The following is a 22,392-nucleotide window of genomic DNA, read 5'->3' as shown; positions in this document are numbered from 1 at the left end:
AACAATGAAAATAAAGAAAGGGAAATTAGAGAATTCCATTTACTATAGCACCAAGAACCATAAGACACCTGGGAATAAACCTAACCAAAGAGGTAAAGGATCTGTACTGGAGGAACTACAGAAAACTCATGAAAGAAATTGAAGAAGACACAAAAAGATGAAAGACCATCCCATGCTCTTGGATCGAAAAAATAAACATTGTTAAAATGTCTATACTGCCAAGAGCAATCTATACTTTTATTGCTATTCCGATCAAAATTCCACCGGTATTCTTCAAAGACCTGCAGCAAATAATCCAGAAATATGTATGGAATCAGAAGAGACCCCGAATTGTTAAGGAAATGTTGAAAAACAAAATGGGGACATCACGTTACCTGATTTCAAGCTTTACTACAAAGCTGTGATCACCAAGACAGCATATTACTGGCATAAAAACAGACAAATAGACCAGTGCAACAGAGTAGAGAGCCTAAATATGGACCCTCAACTCTATGGTCGATTAATCTTCGACAAAACAGGAAAAAATATACAGTAGAAAAAAGACAGTTTTCAATAAATGGTGCTGGGAAACCTGGGCAGCTATATGTAGAAGAATGAAACTCGACCATTCTCTTACACCGTACACAAAGATAAACTCAAAATGGATAAAAGACCTCAACGTGAGACAGGAATCCATCAGAATCCTACAGGAAAACATAGGCAGTAATCTCTTCGATATCAGCCACAGCAACTTCTTTCAAGATATGTCTCCAAAGGCAAAGGAAACAAAAGTGAAAATAAACTTTTAGACTTCTTCAAAATCAGTAGCTTCTGCACAGCAAAGGGAATAGTCAAAAAAACAAAAAGCCAACCTACAAAATGGGAGAAGATATTTGCAAATGACAGTACAGACAAAAGGTTGATATCGAGGATCTATAATGAACTCCTCAAACTAACACACACAAAACACAAGCATGTCAAAAAATGGGCAGAAGACATGAACAGACACTTCTCCAATCAAGACATACAAATGGCTATCAGACACATGAAAAAATGTTCATCATCACTAGCCATCAGGGAGATTCAAATTAAAACTACATTGAGATATCACCTTACACCACTTAGAATGGCCAAAATTAACAAGACAGGAAACAACTTGTGTTGGAGGAGATGTGGAGAAAGGGGAGCCATCTTTCATTGTTGGTGGGAATGCAAGTTGGTGCAGCCTCTTTGGAGAACAGTGTGGAGATTCCTCAAGAATTTAAAAAATAGAACTTCCTATGACCCTGCAATTGCACTCCTGGTTATTTACCCCAAAGATACAGATGTAGTGAAAAGAAGTGCCATCTGTACCCCAATGTTTATAGCAGCAATGGCCACGGTCGCCAAACTGTGGATAGAACCAAGATGCCCTTCAATGGATGAATGGATAAGGAAGATGTGGTCCGTATACACTATGGAATATTATGCCTCCATCAGAAAGAATGAATACCCAACTTTTGTAGCAACATGGACGGGACTGGAAGAGATGATGCTGAGTGAAATAAGTCAAGCAGAGAGAGTCAATTATCATATGGTTTCATTTATTTGTGGAGCATAACAAAAAGCATGGAGGACATGAGGAGTTAGAGAGGAGAAGGGAGTTGGGGTAAATTGGAAGGGGAATTGAATCATGAGAGACTATGGACTCTGAAAAACAATCTGAGGGGTTGACGTGGTGGGGGGGTCGGAAGTCGGGGTACCAGGTGGTGGGTATTATAGAGGGCGCGGATTGCATGGAGCACTGGGTGTGGTGAAAAATAATGATACTGTTATGCTGAAAATAAATAAATGAAAAATAAAATAAAGTAAAATAAAATATAAACATTTTCAATCTATGGTCATGCCTATATATGAAGCAGATGGGTGGGCCCAAAGTGATAGGATTATTTCTTAACTGAAAATTTACCTAGTTGTACTACTATCTGTATTTAGCTATAGTATTTTTTTTAAATGTCTTTGGGCTTCCTGGGTGGCTAAGTTGGTTAAACTTCTACCTTAGGCTGAGCTCATGATCCCAGGGTCTTGACTGTGAGCCCGGCATCTGGCTTCCTGGTTGGTGTGGTGCCTGCTTTCCCCTCTCCTGCTCCCTTTGCTTATGCTTTCTGTGAAACAAATACAATCATTTTAAGTTAATTTTAAAAATAAGTAAAAATAGGAAAATGAATATAATTTTCTTTTTCTGTCACTAATTTTATAATGCAGTAATAGTGACAATAATAGTAATAGCGTGAAGTTGGATACTTTGTTAAAACCAATGAGTGTATTAAAACTTTTGAGGAACAAAGTCCCTGAGAAATGCAAGGATGACATGTCTATGGATAAAAATATATGATGGTTACTATGCTGATTTTAGTGGCAATGGTGAAGATGGTAAAAAAAAAAATCACAGCTATTGTGCATGGGTCACTCATGCAACTCAGATTTGACACATACAGTATAAACTATCCCATTTAGTCTTATCATTTACTTTTGCTTTTTCTTCAGCTTTATTTAGGTATGATTGACAAAAATTTCATATATATATATAAGGTACACAGTTTCATTTAAGAATTACATTTCCAATAAGCACTACAAAGTGCATATCCACCAATTCACTTAGCCTGTGTATGTGGTGTGTGTGTGTGTGTGTAAGAATACTACCAACTGGTGTGATCTCCAGTAACAAAAAATTTCCAATATACCATGTTGTTAACTATATATAAATTGCTGTAAATGTAACTTATTGAACATGTATACTGAAAACTTAGTATTTGGCCCACATCTTCCCAATTTTCCCTGCCTTTAGTCAATGACAATTGCCATTCTACTCTTCTAAAGATTGACTATTAGACTTCATTTACAATTGTAATTATAAAGTGTTTGTCTTTCTATGTCTGGCTTATTTCACTTCTCTCAATGTCCTCCATGATATTGGTTCATCCATGATGGGTTCATCCATGATACTTTTATATCATTTTTCCACTCATTTGTCAATGAATATGTAAAATCAATTTCCACATTTTATCTATTGTGAGTCACACTGCCATAATGATTGCAAGAGTAAAGTATAGCTTCAAATTTGATTTCATATCATTTTATTTCCTTTCCATAGATATCCAGAAGTGGGATTGTTGGAACTTATGATAGTTTTACATTCAACTGTTTGTAAAACTTCTATACTATTTTCCATGTACTGGCTGTACTAATTTATATTCCCATCAATAAGGCTCAAGTGTTGTTTTATCTCTGCATTCTCTCCAACATTAATAAACAATAATTTTGTTCAATTATTAATAACAATCATTCCAAGAAGTGTGAGATCATATCTCATGATTCTGATCTGCTCTCCTGATGAGTTAAAGCCTCAAAGAGTTGAATTCATTAATTAAAGTTTACATTTCTAGTAAGTGACAGCTAGCAGTAGATCTAACATTGGCTCCAAAAATCTGCAGCATGTTTTATAATAAAGCAAAGGAAACTTTTCTTCAGTCTCTATCTAAAGACAAAGTACATACTAATAAATCAGATATCTCTCCATATATCTCTCTACCTACTTGCCTATTTATCAGTACTGATTCTCTGATGTGATATTTCATGAAGATATATATACAGAAACACACAGATATAAGCACATATGAATACGATACATTTTAGATCTATGTGTACAATAAAATCCTTAGGATCACAAGCTTTATAGCCATCTAAACAAATAAAAAATACACATTGGTTAACTATTTTAAATGAGCCTTAATTCTTAAGTCACGAAAGCATTCTGAACTCTGTACTGTTTGTCCTCTTTAATAAAAACTGTTGTTCAAACATTAGAAGGCATGAAAAATTGCATGTATGACTCATTGAAGAGATACTGTAGGGAATCATGTTTGGCTGAACTCCAGAGGATTGTCCACTCAGCAACCTGATACATTCTAGGGAAGTCATTTCATAATACCATAAAATCTAGACAACAGATAGTAATGCAAAATAATTATTATCTATAGGCATGAAAATACAAGTATGAACAAATATTTCAAAGAACCGAGGTAGTCTTTGTGCAGGCAGTAGGCTCATGGTAGTTCTGTGGAAAAAGGTCTGCTAAGTCTTTTAGAGAACACTTCCCCCATAGGTGGGTAAAGAAGTTTATTTTGGTAAAGTTCACACAAAAGTATGACAGAGTTCTTGAAAAGAGAAGAAGCAACCCAGATTTATATGAAAATTGGTGTTTTTTGTTTTTTACATTTGAATGCTTATTAAAGTTTAGTCTGTGATCTCTTATAAAATTTTAGGAAAAATGATAGAAATTTCTTTTTTAAATGTGTATTCTTGTTGCAACTATGCAATAATAAGTCAAAATTGATTGTGACCAGATTTATTTAGTGATCTGAATGATTTTTTTTTTTTGAGATTCATTTGCTTCAGAAGAAAATTCTACATTGTCTGGTATCTAGAGAACACATCTCTAGATTTGCCAATGGATCATATATAGTTTTAACTAAATTACTTCTCATCACATGGAATCCACATTTAATCTTTATGATAATGATCCTATATTTGAAAAATCACTTTATTCTGTAAATATGTGAATCAATAAATTGAGAGGTTTTTCAAGTCTTATTTGCAATTGAATAAGAACATTGGAAACATAGGAAAAAGAATATCTGTAATATATAATGCTTATTAAATGATATTAAGCTAAATTCAAAATGATAATATGCAAATTATGTATGTTACATTATTTAGAGGACTTTTCTCATAATGTCCTCATAAACTGAATATATACATTTACAAAGCAATTTACAGGGGAGGAAATAAAGAGGAGGTTGATCTTTGTAAGCAAAACCATGTAGGGCAACTTTGGTATGGGGGCAGGACATGGATCAGAGTTCATTGAGAGGATCAGGAAGTGATGTGTGTATTCTCTACACTATTGATTAAAGTATTATTGCAGGGAACAAGAGAAAATAAGATTAAGAATGAAATAGATAGGAAAAAAGAAATATCTTGAAATGACAATATAGAAGAACTAAACCAATTTATTGAGGCACAAATAACTTGTATAAATTCTTAACCCTGTTTCATCTCTGGTACATTTTTAATTAATAGGTTTAATACTTTTTTTAAAATTTCCATTTAGTTTTAAGCAGTTAAAAGTGACCATTTTTATTTCATAATTGCCTAAAATATTTAATATTAAGATAGGATTCTTTTTAAATGCAAATTTAATATATAAATATCTGCAATTATTTACCATCTGTGTTAAGACAGGAAATCCAATGAATTCCCTTAAATTTCTGAAACTTGATTTATCATCAGCAACTCTCTGTAGTTGTACTGATGGTTATCTCAACCTCAAGAGACTTTCATCAGGAATAAATAAAATAAATTCCTGGCACCAATCTCACATATGGTAGGTTCCACCATGGGGAGATGGTCAATAGGCGTGTATAGTCCTATCCTCTCTGCCATGTATGGACCTTCTTCAGGTTCAAGCCTTCATTCTCCAACTTACTAAGAAGCCATCTCTTTCCCTTTTACTCCACTCTCTATTGACAGTAATGCTGATGCCAGACCCAAAAGTTCAAGTGAAGTTTAAATGATTGAAGAAGATGCAAATGTTTTGCAAAGTAAATAGACTGGTTTTCAAAATGCCATTAGGTAAAATTAAAATAATGGAGAAGTAATCTAATTATTTTTACATGAAAATATAATTCTTCACATTAGAGTTTGGAACCAGATATTCAATATCTAAAGTGGCTTCCGTGTCAGATGCAGTACTTCTTTAACTCTAAACATAACCAGCTTTCCCAGTTTTTCCTCTGCAAGTTGACTGTGACCACCCAATAATTGAAAATCAACTGCTTCACATAGACCCAGAACCCTGATGTAGGTATTTCCCAGTAGATTAGGAGATGCACATCTGCAATAATTTGAGTACATGTAAATTACTAAGTGAAATAACTTTTTTATGACCTTAGTATATTATTCCAAGAATGCATGGACTTTGCATCAACAGACCATAGGATAAAATGATGGTCCCATAACCTATGCCTTTTGACACCCGAGGCAGGTACTTCAAACTCACTTACAATTTTTACCAGTACTTCCTCATTTTTTAAAAAAATATTTTATTTACTTGACATACAGAGATCACAAGTAGGCAGAGAGGCAGGCAGAGAGAGAGAGGGAGGAAGCAGGCTCCCTGCTGAGCAGAGAACCCAATGCAGGGCTCTATCACAGGACCCTGAGATCATGACCTGAGCCTCGATCCCAGCACCCTGAGATCATGACCTGAGCCAAAGGCAGTGGCTTTAACCTACTGAGCCACCCAGGTGCCCCCTTCCTCAGTTTTTTTTTTAATAATACACTCATCTCTAATCTTGATTCCTAAATCCGAAATACCATGCCATGATTTATAACTCAACCAATGCAAAGCTAAGTGTGTCTAGGAAACGCAATGTACAGATTTGAGGTCTCTCAGGACCACAGAGGGGCACAGACATAAGTGCTAATATGAAGGTGGTGTGTAGAGTATTGGAGAGAAGCCCAGGACGGGAGGAATGAGCAGGGGCTTGCTATGGGCAGGGGCAGGGAACAGGGCAGAGAAATCAAGGAAGAGCAGGAAGAGCAGTGACTGAACTGCCATCTCTCTCCACACTGCAGTCTGTGCTGTTGCCAAGCTTCTATAACTGCCGCAAGACATCACAATTCCTTCTTCATGTGATGTCATCACCATACAAAGTAATCACTATGCCCTGGCCAATCATCAGGGATTTCTCAGATTAGCCTCATTCTGGTGACCAATCACCAGACAGGTTACTATTGGCTTTCTCAGTGACACCCCTGACTGATATTATCACCTGGAAACCATGTTTTAAAGGAAAACAAGTAAACTGTCCTTCAAGATGAAAAGTTAATATTTGAGCTGTATTTATACTGAAAGTCACAGTGAGGCTGAAAGACTCAACCAATGCAAAGCTAAAAGTGTCACTTAGAGTCACCATTAATTAAAACACTTACGTGGATATTAATGAAAACATTGGCCATTAGGCCCATGAAGGTCACAGTTGTGAATAACTCAGACCACATGGTAATAGAGCAAATGTTACTCTCAACTCATCCATCAAGGCTTAAATATATGTGTAGAAAATAACAGGCATTATGTTTGGTTCATAATAATAATAAAGGGGAGAGATCATGACCAAAATACAAGAAACAGAATTCTTAGAACATGTTATCAGCAGCTATACAGCAACGAACTAGGCTATCTGGAAGAAATAGATGCATTCATGGAAATTTGTAATCTATCAAGTCCAAAACAGGAAAAAATAGATAATCTGAGCAGACCCATAACCAGCACGGAAATTGAAGAAGTAATTACAAAGCCCCCCCCCCAAAAACAAAACAAAACAAAACAAAACACCTAGATTCCAGGGTGAGATAGCTTCCTTGGGGAATTCTACCAAACACTGAAAGAATAAATCATACCTCTTCTACTGAAGCTGTTTCAAAAAAAAAAAAAAAAAAAAAAAAAAAAAAAAAAAGAAAGAAAGAAAGAAAGAAATGGATGGATAGTGCCCAAACTCATTTTATGAGGTGACCATTAGCTTGATCCAAAAAGCAGACAAAGACCCCATTGGAAAGGAGAATTGCAGACCAATAACCTTGATGAACAGGAATGCCAAAATACTCAGCAAGATACTAGCCAATAAGATCCCAGGGAATGTTAAAAGAGCTATTCATGGTGAAGGGAGACCAATTCCTGTGATGGAAGGAAGGTTCAACATTGACAAGTGCATTGATGTGATAGATCATATTAACAAAAGAATGACAAGAACCATATCATCCTCTCAGCTGATGCAGAAAAATCATTTGGCAAAATACAACATCCTTTCCAGATAATAACTCCTCAAAATATAGGGTTAGAAGGCACATGTTTCATAAAAGACATCTCTGAAAAACCCACAGCAAATGTCATTCTCAATGGGAAAGACCTGAGAGCTTTTCCCTTTGGATCAGGAACATGACAGGGATGCCCATTCTCACCATTTTTGTTCAACAGAGTATTAGAAGTCCTAGCCTCAGCATTTGTACAACAAAAAGAAAATGGATTCAAATTGGCAAAGAAGTCAAACACTCTCTTTGCATATGACAATATACTTTATGAGGAAAACCCAAAAGATTCCACCTTTAAATTACTTGAACTCTTACAACAATTCAGCAACATGAAGGACTCAAAATGAATGCACAGAAATCAGTTGATTTTCTATATACTAACAGTCTGAGTGGAGAAAGAGAAAGATTTCAATTCCATTTACTATAGCATTCAAACACATAAGATACCTATTAATAAACCTAATTAAAGAGATCAAGGATCTCTACTATAAAAACTACAGAACACTTATGAAGGAAACTGAGGAAGACACAAAGAGATGGAAAAACTTCTATGCTCATAGATTGGAAGAAAAAAAACATTGTGAAAATGTCTAAACTGCCCAGATCCATCTACACATTCAATGCAATCCCTATCAAAATAACCTTGATATTCTTCCCAGAGCTAAAACAAGCAATCCTAAAACTTGCATGTAGCCAGAAAAATCCCTAATTTCCAGGGCATTGTTGAAAAAGAAAACTAAAGCTTGGGGCACTGCAATTCCTGTTTGCAAGCAAGTTACAAAGCTGTGATCATGAAGACAGCATGGTAGTGACAAAAAAACAGACGTATTGCTCAGTGGTATAGAAAAGAGACCCCAGAAAAAAACCCTTGACTCTATAGCCAACTGATCTTTAATAAATCAGGAAAGAATGTCCAATGGAAAAAAAGGCAATGTCTTTGATAAATGATGCTGAGAAAATTGGACAGTCACATGCAGAAGGATGACACTGGTCCATTCTCTTATACAACGTGTAAAAAAAAAAATCCAAAATGGATGAAATACCTCAATGGGAGAGAGAAATCCTTCAAAATCCTAGAGGAGAACCCCAGGAAGCAACCTCTTCAACCTCAGCCACAGTAATTTCCTGCAACACAGGTCTCTAAAGACAAGGGAAACAAATAAAAAATGAACTACTGTTTCTCAAGATAAAAAGCTTCTGCACAGCCAAGGGAACAATCAACATATCTTCACTGGGAGAAGATAATTGCAAATGATATTTTCAATAAGGAATTAATAGAAAAAGAAGAAAGAAAGAAGTTATACATGAGAGACAATATATTCAAAATCTGAATAAATGTATTTGTTTACCCTCTGAATAAACTTTAACTCAACTATTAAAACAGCTACACAAATTATCAGAACTTGTTTCTAAACTTTGTCCTATAGATGTTATAAGAAATTTTTATTTTAATGTTACTCATATCTCAGTGAATGAGACATGAGAATTGTATTCATTTCTCGCATTGAGTGAGTTTATGAGTGAATACACTCATAAAACACCAAGTGTTCTCCTTAATCTCAAAAGATGTTTCCAGATCATGATTCCTGTTTAGTCTTTATGGAGTTATCTAAAATGGCAAGAGCAGAGATGAGAGAACAGTAAACACAGTGGTTTGAAAAATAGTCTATTCAGAAAAATGACTTCATTGATAGGATGATGGAGGACTGATATCAGCTTGAGAAACAAGTACATTTGTAATGTTTGCATGATAACAAAGGGTACATGTCTTACGGGTATTTTTATTGTTACTTATCATGAAATGCTTAAGATAATTTTGATTAGAATTAATAGAGAAACTATTTAATAAAATATTAGAATTAACAATTGATAGATTTTTTTAAAGAATTTATTTACGTATTTGACAGAGAGAGATCACAAATAGGCAGAGAGGCAGGCATAGAGAGAGAGGGAGAAGCAGGCTCTCCACTGAGCAGAGAGCCAAATTCAGATCTCTATCTCAGGACCCTGAGATTATGACCCAAGCTGAAGGCAGAGGCCTAACCCACTGAGCCACCCAAGCACCCCAACAACTGATATATTTAAATATTTAATTAACAATGTCCATTCAAAGGAAAACCTTCTTTTACTAAGTCTATTAAAACATACATATTTTATAGATTTTATATATTTCATATTTTCATATAGATATATAATTAAATGTTAAAAAGTAAATAAATTTTTACATGTGTGTTTAAAACAAATGAAACTCTCTTTAAGCCTTAGACAAAACATTATAGAATTCTTGAAAGAATTGTTGTTGTACCTTGTATTCTACTGTAAAATGGTAGTAAATATAGTGGAATTGATATTTTAATCAATGGCTGACATCTATAATCATCAATGCACTTCTTTTCTCTACTTATGGTAAATTAAACTAAGGTCTACACTTAATACTATATTCATATAAATACGGTGACTAAATAATTATAATTCTCTGACAAAATACATAGCACATCTATGAATGGTAATGGGCCTGCAAATGTGAGAATTTGTCCAAACCAAGGTATTATTAGTAAAATAATTGAATTTGAAACAGACATATTATCACTGACTGGTACAGCTAAGATGAGATAAGTGAAAAGTTCCTATGGTTTAAATTAACTCCTAAGACTATGATCTTTTAGAAAATGTGGGTATTGTTTTTTTTTCCCCTTTCCTTCTTAATCAAGACTGTAGTGTTGTAATTCTGCCTCACTAAATACATCCTAAGAATGTTTATTAAAAAAAAAAAAGCCTCCCCGTTATTTCCAGTATCCCATTATTCCTGGTGCTGTCATGCACCCCTTCCATTTCCACACCAGTCCCATCACCCACAGGTAAAGGTGCCACCTCTCCCGCCCCACCTAGCCACACTCCGGAGTATGAGCTGTAGGCCAATGGCAGTGCTGGGGCCCACACCTCGAGGAGCCCATGGCTGCTGGGAGCAGGGTAGTGTCCCACCCATGGCCCAGAAGGAAGAGCCTCTGCGGTTACCCCTGAAATCAGGCTAACTCGCTGAGAAGGAGGCACCCTGAGAGGCGGGAGGCCACCAAGATGGGCTAGGCTGTTGCCTCGGACATGGAGGTCAACTTGGTTGCCTGCTGGATGTCTCCCCCAAAGACCAGGGACCAATCCTGCACTAACCCAGCAGCGAGAGACTCTGAGAAACTAGAAGAAGCACTTTCCCTTTCAAAAGTCTTTCTGGTGGAGGGGCTTCTCCTTCAGGAAGAGCAGCGAGGCCACAGGAGAGCGGGAGAGGCTTCCGGTGGGCCAGGAGACCCTCCACTGAAGGCCAAGAGGACCAGGCCTCCAGGGGCAGGGACACAGCTTCTGCTGTCACAGAGATGGGGATGGCCACTGAGTGGAGCAGGTGGCAGACCACGTGGGAGGGGGACTGGAGGAGGTGGGGGCAGCTGGGGCAACCCACAGGAGCCCAACATCAGGAAGGGGGCAGATTGGTCAGCTTGGTCAGCCTGCCCAGCCCCTGCACTGGAGACCCAACCAAGTGCAGTCCAGAAAGCCCCCAGTGCAGTCAGCAGAGGAGAAGGACCTGATTGTTGAGATAATCCAGGAACTTTTCTCCCTCTTTGTTTGTTGCAAGAGTGGCAGCTACTGGTTTTGGAGAACTTGTCTATAACCAGGGATCGATTTTAAAGTTTTGTTTTGGGTTCTTTTGTTTTGGTTTGTTTTTGTTTTTGTTTTTGTTTTTTACTTTTTATTAAGTGGAGAATTTGTTTGCCCTCCTTCCCTACAGATTCCTTCATAAAGCTCTCTGTTACCACCATTCCAACAGGTCAAGGAAAGTTTAAAGACCTTCCTCTGCCTTGGTTCTCCTTTGTTTTTGTTTTTGTTTGCATCAGTTTAAAGTTTTTTTTGCATACTTTGCATCTTTATTCAAAAATATAAATTTTATCTATGTGTAGGCCCATATACGAAGGAAATGGGTGGGCCCAAAGGGATAGGATTATTTTTTAACACAAATTTTGCCCAATTTTACTGCTTTCTGTATTTAATATGGTATTAAAAAATTTTGTCTTTGGGACACCTGGCTGGATAAGTCAGTTCAACTTCTGCCTTAGGCTCTGCTCATGATCCTAGGGGTCGGTTAGTGAGCCCTTCATCTGGCTCCCTGGTTGGAAGGGTGCCTGCTTATCCCTCTCCTGCTCCTTTTGCTTGTGATTTCTGTCAAATAAATACATACAATCTTTAAAAAAAAGTTAACTTAAAAAATAAGCAATAGGGGAGGAGTCAAGATGGTGGAGAAGTAGAAGGATGAGACTACTTCAGCTAGCAGGAGATCAGCTAGATAGCTTATATAAAGATTGCAAACACCTACAAATCCAATGGGAGATTCAAGAGAAGAAGAACAGCAACTCTAGAAACAGAAAATCAACCACTTTCTGAAAGTTAGGTCTGGCGGAGAAGTGAATCCAAAGCTATGGGAAGATAGACCGTGGGGGGAGGGGCACAAAATCAGGACTTTTAAAAGGCTAAACCAAGGTGAAGCCCACGAGGAGTCAGCGTGGCCTCTGGTCCTGCAGGGTCACAGAAAGATTGGGGGTGTCTGAGTGTTGCAGAGCTTACAGGTATTAGAACGGGGAAGCTGGCTACAGAGACAGAGCCGAGGAGTGAGCTCTCAGCTCAGGGTTACCTTTAACCAGTCAAAGCCTTGGTGAGCTCGGAGCACATCCGAAGGCCAGGAAGACGGTAGTATTTGGGCAATGTTCTCTGAGGGTGCACTGAGGAGTGGGGCCCCGGACTCTTAGCTTCTCTGGGCCTGTGACTGGGAGGCTACCATTTTCATTCCCATCCTCCAGAACTCTATGGAAAGCTCTCAGCGGACAAAGGCTCCTGGAAGCAAACCCAAGCGGATTACTCAGCCCGGCCCTGGTAAGGGAGGTACAATTCTGCCTGGGGCAAAGACACATGAGAATCACTACAACAGGCCCCTCCCCCAGAAGATCAATAGGAAATCCAGCCAGGACCAAGTTCACCCACCAAGGAGTGCAGTTTCAGTACCAAGGAGAGCAGCGGAATTCCAGGGGACAGGAAAGCAAAGCACAGAACTCATGGCTTTCCCCCCATGATTCTGTAGTCTTGCAATTAATTTAATTTTTTTGTCAATTTTTTTTCTCTTCTGCTAATTTTTTTAACTTTTACCCTTTTCTTTTTAACGTTTTTTAAGTTTATATAATATATATATTTTTTTCTTTTTTATATTTTTTCTTTATTTGTTTTCTCTTTTTAATTATTTCTTTTCTTTTCTTTTCTTTTCTTTTCTTTCTGAACCTCTTTTTAGCCACTTTCTCCCCACCTCATGATTTGGGATCTCTTCTGATTTGGTTAAAGCATAGTTTCCTGGGGTTGTTGCCACCCTTTTAGTATTTTACTTGCTCCTTCATATACTCTTATCTTGACAAAATGACAAGGCGGGAAAATTCACCATAAAAAAAAAAAAGAGGCAGTACTGAAGGCTAGGGACCTAATCAACACAGACATTGGTAATATGTCAGATCTAGAGTTCAGAATGACGATTCTCAAGGTTCTAGCCAGGCTCAAAAAAGGCATGGAAGATATTAGGGAAACCCTCTCGGGAGATATAAAAGCCCTTTCTGGAGAAATAAAAGAACTAAAATCTAAACAAGTTGAAATAAAAAAAGCTATTAATGAGCTGCAATCAAAAATGGAGGCTCTCAATGCTAGGATAAATGAGGCAGAAGAAAGAATTAGCAATATAGAAGACCAAATGTCAGAGAATAAAGAAGCTGAGCAAAAGACGGGCAAACAGCTACTGGACCATGAGGGCAGAATTCGAGAGATAAGGGGCACCATAAGACGAAACAACATTAGAATAATTGGATTCCAGAAGAAGAAGAAAGAGAGAGGGGAGCAGATGGTGTATTGGAGAGAATTATTGGAGAGAATTTCCCTAATATGGCAAAGGGAGCAAGCATCAAAATCCAGGAGTTGCAGAGAACCCACTCAAAATCAACAGGAATAGGTCCACACCCCATCACCTAATAGTAAAATTTACAAGTCTTAGTGACAAAGAGAAAATCCTGAAAGCAGCCCGGGAAAAGAAGTCTGTAACATACAATGGTAAAAATATTAGACTGGCAGCAGACTTATCCACAGAGACCTGCCAGGTCAGAAAGAGCTGGCATGATATATTCAGAGCACTAAACAAGAAAAACATGCAGCCAAGAATACTATATCCAGCTAGGCTATCACTGAAAATAGAAGGAGAGATTAAAAGCTTCCAGGACGAACAAAAACTGAAAGAATTTGCAAACACCAAACCAGCTCTACAGGAAATATTGGAAGCGCTCCTCTAAGCAAAGAGAGAGCCTAAAAGTAGTAGATCAGAAAGGAACAGAGACAACATACAATATCAGTCACTTTACAGGCAATACAATGGCACTAAATTCATATCTTTCCATAGTTACCATGAATGATAATGGGCTAAATGCCCCAATCAAAAGACACAGGGTATCAGAATGGATAAAATAACAAGAACCATCCATATGTTTCCTACATGAAACTCATTTTAAACCTGAAGATACCTCCAGATTTAAAGTGAGGGGGAGGAAAACAATTTACCATGTTAATGGACATCAGATGAAAGCAGGAGTGGCAATCCTTATATCAAATCAATTAGATTTTAAGCAAAGACTATATAAGATATGAGGAAGGACACTATATTATACTCAAAGGATCTATCCAACAAGAAGATCAAATAATTTTAAATACCTATACCCCTAACGTGGGAGCAGCCAACTATATAAGCCAATTAATAACAAAATCAAAGAAACATATCAACAATAATACAATAATAGTAGAGGATTTTAACACTCCCCTCACTGAAAGGGACAGATCATCCAAGCAAAAGATCAACAAGGAAATAAAGGCCCTACATGACACACTGAACCAGATGGACATCACAGATATATTCAGAACATTTCATCCCAAAGCAACAAAATACACATTCTTCTCTAGTGTACACGGAACGTTCTCCAGAATAGATCACATCCTCGGTCCTAAATCAGGTCTCAACTGGTATCAAAAGATTGGGATCATTCCCTGAATATTTTCAGACCACAATGCTCTGAAGCTAGAACCCAATCACAAGAGGAAATTTGGAAAGAACCCAAATACATGGAGACTAAACAGCATCCTTCTAAAGAATGAATGGGTCAACCAAGAAATTAAAGAAGAATTGAAAAAAATCATGAAAACAAATGATAATGAAAACGCAATGTTTTGAAATCTGTGGAACACAACCAAGGTAGTCCTGAGAGGAAAATATATAGTGGTTCAAGCCTTTCTCAAACAATAAAGGTCTCAGGTACACAACCTAATCCTACACCTAAAGGAGCTGGAGAAAGAACAATAACGAAACCCAAAACCCAGCAGGAGAAGAGAAATCATAAAGATCAGAGCAGAAATCAATGAAATAGAAACAACAACAACAAAAAAAATAGAACAAATCAACGAAACTTGGAGCTGGTTCTTTGAAATAATTAATAAGATTGATAAACACCTGGCCAGACTTATCAAAAAGAAAGAGAAAGACCCAAGTAAATAAAATCATGAATGAAAGAGGAGAGATCACAAAGAAATACAGATAATTATAAGAACATACTATGAGCAACTCTACGCCAACAAATTCGACAATCTGGAAGAAATGGATGCATTCTTAGAGACATATAAACTACCACAAATGAACCAGGAAGAAATAGAAAGCCTGAACAGACCCATATCCAGTAAGGAGATTGAAACACTCATCAAAAATATCCAAACAAACAAAAGCCCAGGGCCAGAGGGCTTCCCGGGGGAATTCTACCAAACATTTTTTTTTTTTTAAAGATTTTATTTATTTATTTAACAGAGAGAGACCACAAGTAGGCAGAGAGGCAGGCAGAGAGAGAGAGGAGGAAGCAGGCTCCCCGCTGAGCAGAGAGCCCGATGCGGGACTCGATCCCGGGACCCCGAGATCATGACCCGAGCCGAAGGCAGCGGCTTAACCCACCGAGCCACCCAGGCGCCCCTCTACCAAACATTTAAAGAAGAACTTATTCATATTCTCCTGAAACTGTTCCAAAAAATAGAAATGGAAGGAAAACTTCCAAACTCATTTTATGAGGCCAGCATCACCTTGATCCCAAAACCAGACAAGGATCCCATCAAAAAAGAGAGCTGTAGACCAATATCCTTGATGAACACAGAGGCGAAAATTCTCACCAAAATACTAACCAATAGGATTCAACAGTACATTAAAAGGATTATTCACCACGACCAAGTGGGATTTATTCCAGGGCTGCAAGGTTGGTTCAACATTCACAAATCAGTCAATGTGATACAACACATCAATAAAAAAAAAGAACAAGGACCATATGATACTCTCAATAGGTGCTGAAAAAGCATTTGACAAAGTACAGAATCCCTTCCTGATCAAAACTCTTCGAAGTGTAAGGATAGAGGGCACATACCTCTATATTATCAAAGCCATCTATGAAAAACCCACCACAATATCATTATCACTGGAGAAAAACTGAAAGCTTTTTCAGTAAGGTCAGGAACATGGCAGGGATGTCCATTAACAGCACTGCTATTCAACATTGTACTAGAAGTCCTAGCCTCAGCAATAAAACAAAAGGAAATTAAAGGCATCCAAACGGGCAAAAACGAAGTCAAATTATCACTCTTCACAGATGATATGATACTATATGTGGAAAAACCAAACGACCCCACTCCAAAACTGCTAGAACTTGTACAGGAATTCAGTAAAGTGTCAGGATATAAAATCAATGAACAGAAATAAGTTGCATTTCTCTACACCAACAACAAGACAGAAGAAAGAGAAATTAAGGAGTCAATACCATTTACAATTGCACCCAAAACCATAAGATACCTAGGATTAAACCTAACCAAAGAGGACAAAATCTACACTCAGAAAACTATAAAGTACTCATGAAAGAAATTGAGGAAGACACAAAGAAATGGAAAAATGTTCCATGCTCCGGGATTAGAAGAATAAATATTGTGAAAATGTCTATGCTACCTAAAGCAATCTACACATTTAATGCAATTCCTATCAAAGTACCATCCATTTTCTTCAAATAAATGGAACAAATAATCCTAAAATTTATATGGAATCAGAAATGACCTCGAATAGCCAAAGGAATATTGAAAAAGAAAGCTAAAGTTGGTGGCATCACAATTCCAGACTTTAAGCTCTATTACAAAGCTGTCATCATCAAGACAGCATGGTACTGGCACAAAAACAGACACATAGATCAGTGGAACAGAATAGAAAGCCCAGAAAGAGACCCTCAACTCTATGGTCAAATAATCTTCGACAAAGCAGGAAAGAATGTCCAATGGAAAAAAGACAGCCTCTTCAATAAATGGTGTTGGGAAAATTGGAAAATTTCTGCCACATGCAGAAAAATGAAATTGGACCATCTCCTTCACCACACACGAAAATAGACTCAAAATGGATGAAGGACCTCAATTTGAGAAAGGAATCCATCAAAATCCTTGAGGATAATACAGGCAACAACCTCTTTGACCTCAGCCACAGCAACTTCTTCTTAGGAACATCACCAAAGGCAAGGGAAGCAAGGGCAAAAATGAACTATTGGGATTTTATCAAGATCAAAAGCTTTTGCACAGCAAAGGATTTTTTAGTATATGTGCTGCCGAAGCGAGCACTTGCACAGCAAAGGAAACAGTCAACAAAACCAAAAGACAACTGACAGAATGGGAGAAGATATTTGCAAACGACATATCCGATAAAGGGCTAGTGTCCAAAATCTGTAAAGAACTTAACAAACTCAACACCCAAAGAACAAATAATCCAATCAAGAAATGGGAAGAGGACATGAACAGACATTTTTGCAAAGAAGACATCCAGATGGCCAACAGACACATGAAAAAGTGCTCCATATCACTCGCAATCAGGGAAATACAAATCAAAACCACAATGAGATATCGCCTCACAACAGTCAGAAATGCTAAAAATTAACAAGTCAGGAAACAACAGATGCTGGCGAGGATGCGGAGAAAGGGGAACCCTCCTACACTGTTGGTGGGAATGCAAGCTGGTGCAACCACTCTGGAAAACAGCATGGAGATTCCTCAAAATGTTGAAAATAGAACTGCCCTATAACCCAGCAATTGCACTACTGGGTATTTACCCTAAAGATACAATCGTAGTGATCCGAAGGGGCACGTGCACCCAAATGTTTATAGCAGCAATGTTCACAATAGCCAAACTATGAAAAGAACCTAGATGTCCATAAACAGTGGAATCGATAAAGAAGAGGTGGTATATATACACAATGGAATACTATGCAGCCATCAAAATATTTGGATTTATTTCTAAATCCAAAATACCAGGCCATGATTTGTAACTCAGGCCACTGTGGATGATGAGTCATCCCATTCCTACATCATCAACGTTTTCGCCTCCTCTTCCCATTCTGTCAACATGTACATACCATGTTACATTTGAATATATGCATCTAGAGCTTTATTTCATCTCCTAGAATTTATGATTCACATATAAAATATATAACAGTATTTGAAATGTGATGTTATTTTATATGCATAACTGCATAGATTTCTTCTTATATTATCATAATTTCTCTCAAGGTGAATTTAGAATACCAGTCTACCTCACTTTGAGGATTATCAGATAATTGTTTTCAAGACAATATTGAGTATTTTCTTTTTTTAAAAAAAGATTTTTATTTATTTATTTGACAGACAGAGATCACAAGTAAGCAGAGACAAGAAGAGAGAGAGGAAGAAGCAGGATCCCTGCTGAGCAGAGAGCCTGATGCCAGGCTCCATCCCAGGACCCTGAGATTAAGCCTGAGGTTTAATCCACTGAACCACCCAGGTGCACCAATATTGAGTATTTTCAAGAAAATAATATTTAATGATTATTTATTTTAATTTTCTGTGTTCTTTACATCATCATTCAATATTGTATCTCATATATTGGTTTAGAAAAAAGTTCTTTTTATAATATTAACTTAAAAATAAACAAATATTGTGTCAAAAATAATGAATGTCATACACATTTACAGAAATGCCCATAAGTATATGTTGGGTCATCTTATATTATTCCTCTCACTCTATTATTTGTCCTATGTGTCAAATTTTGTGTTTTACGGTCAATTTTCATCAATTTATCTTTTCAAAACTTCATTAAATTTATTGTATTAACTATTATCATTTATTTTACAAAGGTTTTTTTTATTATTTGACACTTTGACACTACTTTATTTGACATTTTAAATAGCACATGACATTTTTAGTATGGATTTAACAAATTCTTATTTTTCTCTGATGACATCACATTTTGTTGTAAAAGTTTCTTGCATTTATCTTTTTTAAATTTAATTTTATTTTCTCAGTGTTCCAAGATTCATTGTTTATGCACCACACCCATTGCTCCATGCAATATGTGCCCCCCTTAATATCCACCACCAAGCATTTATGTAGGTCATTTTTAATTCAGTGTACATATATAGGTGTGTTTCTATCTTTCATACAAAGAAATCCTCAATATTCTGATGGCTTTGGTTGTAGAAAAGTATGAAAGAGTGAAGCACTACAATCCTTTGTAGGCACAGCATGCTGGGCTTTACTCACTGATGGTATTCCTTCTGGAGAAGATTCTCCCCACTCCTTCCTACTTAAAATATTCTCAAAATGCCATTTCTCCTACTCTTTTTGAGGGTCTGTTCCTTAAAATGTCTTCACCCAATGTGTTCTTAACCTTTATATCTCTAATTCCACCCTCTGTTATGTTCCCACTTCAATTTAAGTAGATTTACTTCTTTATTATTGCTAGTTCGGTTTTATGACAGAGGTTGACACATATAAGAGCTAAACTCACACTTACAAAAAAATTGAAAGAGTTTTAAATACACAAAATCAAAAGGTCAAACAGAATAAGAAAAGGTGCCATAAGTCAATGCTAACTGTTATATAATTATTGAGAAGAAGAAGAATAATACAGATATTTTCAGAGAGCGTAAGCAGAGCCAAGGAGCTAAAATAAAATTTTAGAGAAAACTTTCAGGAAACGAGTTTCTTTTTTTTTTTTGTTTTTTTTTTTTTTTTTTTGTTTGTTTTTTTTGTTTTTTTTTTTATTTCCAGCATAACAGTATTCATTATTTTTGCACCACACCCCGTGCTCCATGCAATCCGTGCCCTCTATAATACCCACCACCTGGTACCCCAACCTCCCACCCCCCGTCCCTTCAAAACCCTCAGATTGTTTTTCAGAGTCCATAGTCTCTCATGGTTCACCTTCCCTTCCAATTTCCCCCAACTCCTTTCTCCACTCTAAGTCCCCATGTCCTCCATGCTATTTGTTATGCTCCACAAATAAGTGAAACCATATGATAATTGACTCTCTCTGCTTGACTTATTTTACTCAGCATAATCTCTTCCAGTCCCGTCCATGTTGCTACAAAAGTTGGGTATTCATCCTTTCTGATGGAGGCATAATACTCTATCCCCAGGGGTACAGGTCTGTGAATCACCAGGTTTACACACTTCACAGCACTCACCAAAGCACATACCCTCCCCAATGTCCATAATCCCACCCCCTTCTCCCAAACCCCCTCCCCCCAGCAACCCTCAGTTTGTTTTGTGAGATTAAAAGTCACTTATGGTTTGTCTCCCTCCCAATCCCATCTTGTTTCATTTATTCTTCTCCTACCCACTTAAGCCCCCATGTTGCATCACCACTTCCTCATATCAGGGAGATCATATGATAGTTGTCTTTCTCTGCTTGACTTATTTCGCTAAGCATGATACGCTCTAGTTCCATCCATGTTGTCGCAAATGGCAAGATTTCATTTCTTTTGATGGCTGCATAGTATTCCATTGTGTATATATACCACATCTTCTTGATCCATTCATCTGTTGATGGACATCTAGGTTCTTTCCATAGTTTGGCTATTGTGGACATTGCTGCTATAAACATTCGGGTGCATGTGCCCCTTTGGATCCCTACGTTTGTATCCTTAGGGTAAATACTCAATAGTGTAATTGCTGGGTCATAGGGCAGTTCTATTTTCAACATTTTGAGGAACCTCCATGCTGTTTTCCAGAGTGGCTGCACCAGCTTGCATTCCCACCAACAGTGTAGGAGGGTTCCCCTTTCTCCGCATCCTCGCCAGCATCTGTCATTTCCTGACTTGTTGATTTTAGCCATTCTGACTGGTGTGAGGTGATATCTCATTGTGGTTTTGATTTGTATTTCCCTGATGCCGAGTGATATGGAGCACAGGAAACGAGTTTCTTTAAAGCATTTGAATATAGAGTGAGGAGGACCACATTCAGCTTTCTGCTCGGTGGGGAGCCTGCTTCCTCCTCTCTCTCTTTCTCTTTCTCTCTCTCTCTCTCTCTCTGCCTGCCTGTCTGCCTATTTGTGATCTCTGTCAAATAAATAAATAAAATAAAATAAAATAAAAACATGTTAAAAGTGGTGATAAATGAAAAAACTTTAGCTACAATGGGCAATTTGTATAGCAAGCATAGAATGTTTCCAAAATAACCCCCTTCAATAACACTGAAGTGTGTAATGCAGTTCACTTTGCATTTAATTGTTGCAAATCGTTCTCAGTGTTTATGCTTAGAAACAGGAGTTTAAGAAAAAGGTTCTAGATCAATGACCAATCCTACTATTGATAAATTAATAAGGAAATATAGCTTAGTTATCCTTTGAAAAATGAAGGATTAAAGCCGATCCCTAACATAGCTATGGTTTTGTGAATTTCCATTTCCACCTACAGTAAACAGACATGTTATTAGAACTGTGGTGGTTCTGTTATATTTTGATGACCTTCAGAAAGGGGTTATTTTCTGTTACTCATGCCACCAGTGGTTCCTATACTAATAATAACCATCCTTATTTGTTTGGACAACATCAACATTGCTGCTTAGATTTTGTTAGATTCAGTAGAATTATAAATAGAAAATGACTAGTAGCCATTAGAATTCTAAAGACTGGGGTGCCTGGGTGGCTCAGTGGGTTAAAACTTCTGCCTTCAGCTCAGGTCATGATCCTGGGGTCCTGGGATTGAGCCCAGCATCAGACTTTCTGCTCAGCGGGGAGCCTGCTTCCCTTCCTGTCTTTCTGCCTGCCTCTCTGCCTACTTGTGATCTCTGTCTGTCAAATAAGTAAATAAAAAAAATTTAAAAAAAGAATTCTAAAGCCCATTGCTCTTAATATATCATTAGTCACCTTATGATACTCACCAGTGTGGCTAGGTCATTGTAATCTGCAGCCATACACATAAAAGGGATTTAGTACAACAGCATTTCCAACATTTTTTTAAATAAGTCTACCAATGATTGATTTCCCTGGGTGACTCAGTGGGTAAAGCATTCAACTCTTGATTTCATCTCAGGTCTTGTGAGATGTAACTGCAATATGGAGTTCCAAGGTTTGTG

The sequence above is a fragment of the Mustela erminea genome, chromosome 3, assembly GCF_009829155.1.
Source record: "Mustela erminea isolate mMusErm1 chromosome 3, mMusErm1.Pri, whole genome shotgun sequence".
Taxonomy (NCBI): Eukaryota; Metazoa; Chordata; class Mammalia; order Carnivora; family Mustelidae; genus Mustela; species Mustela erminea.
Note: the sequence above shows the minus strand (reverse complement) of the source record.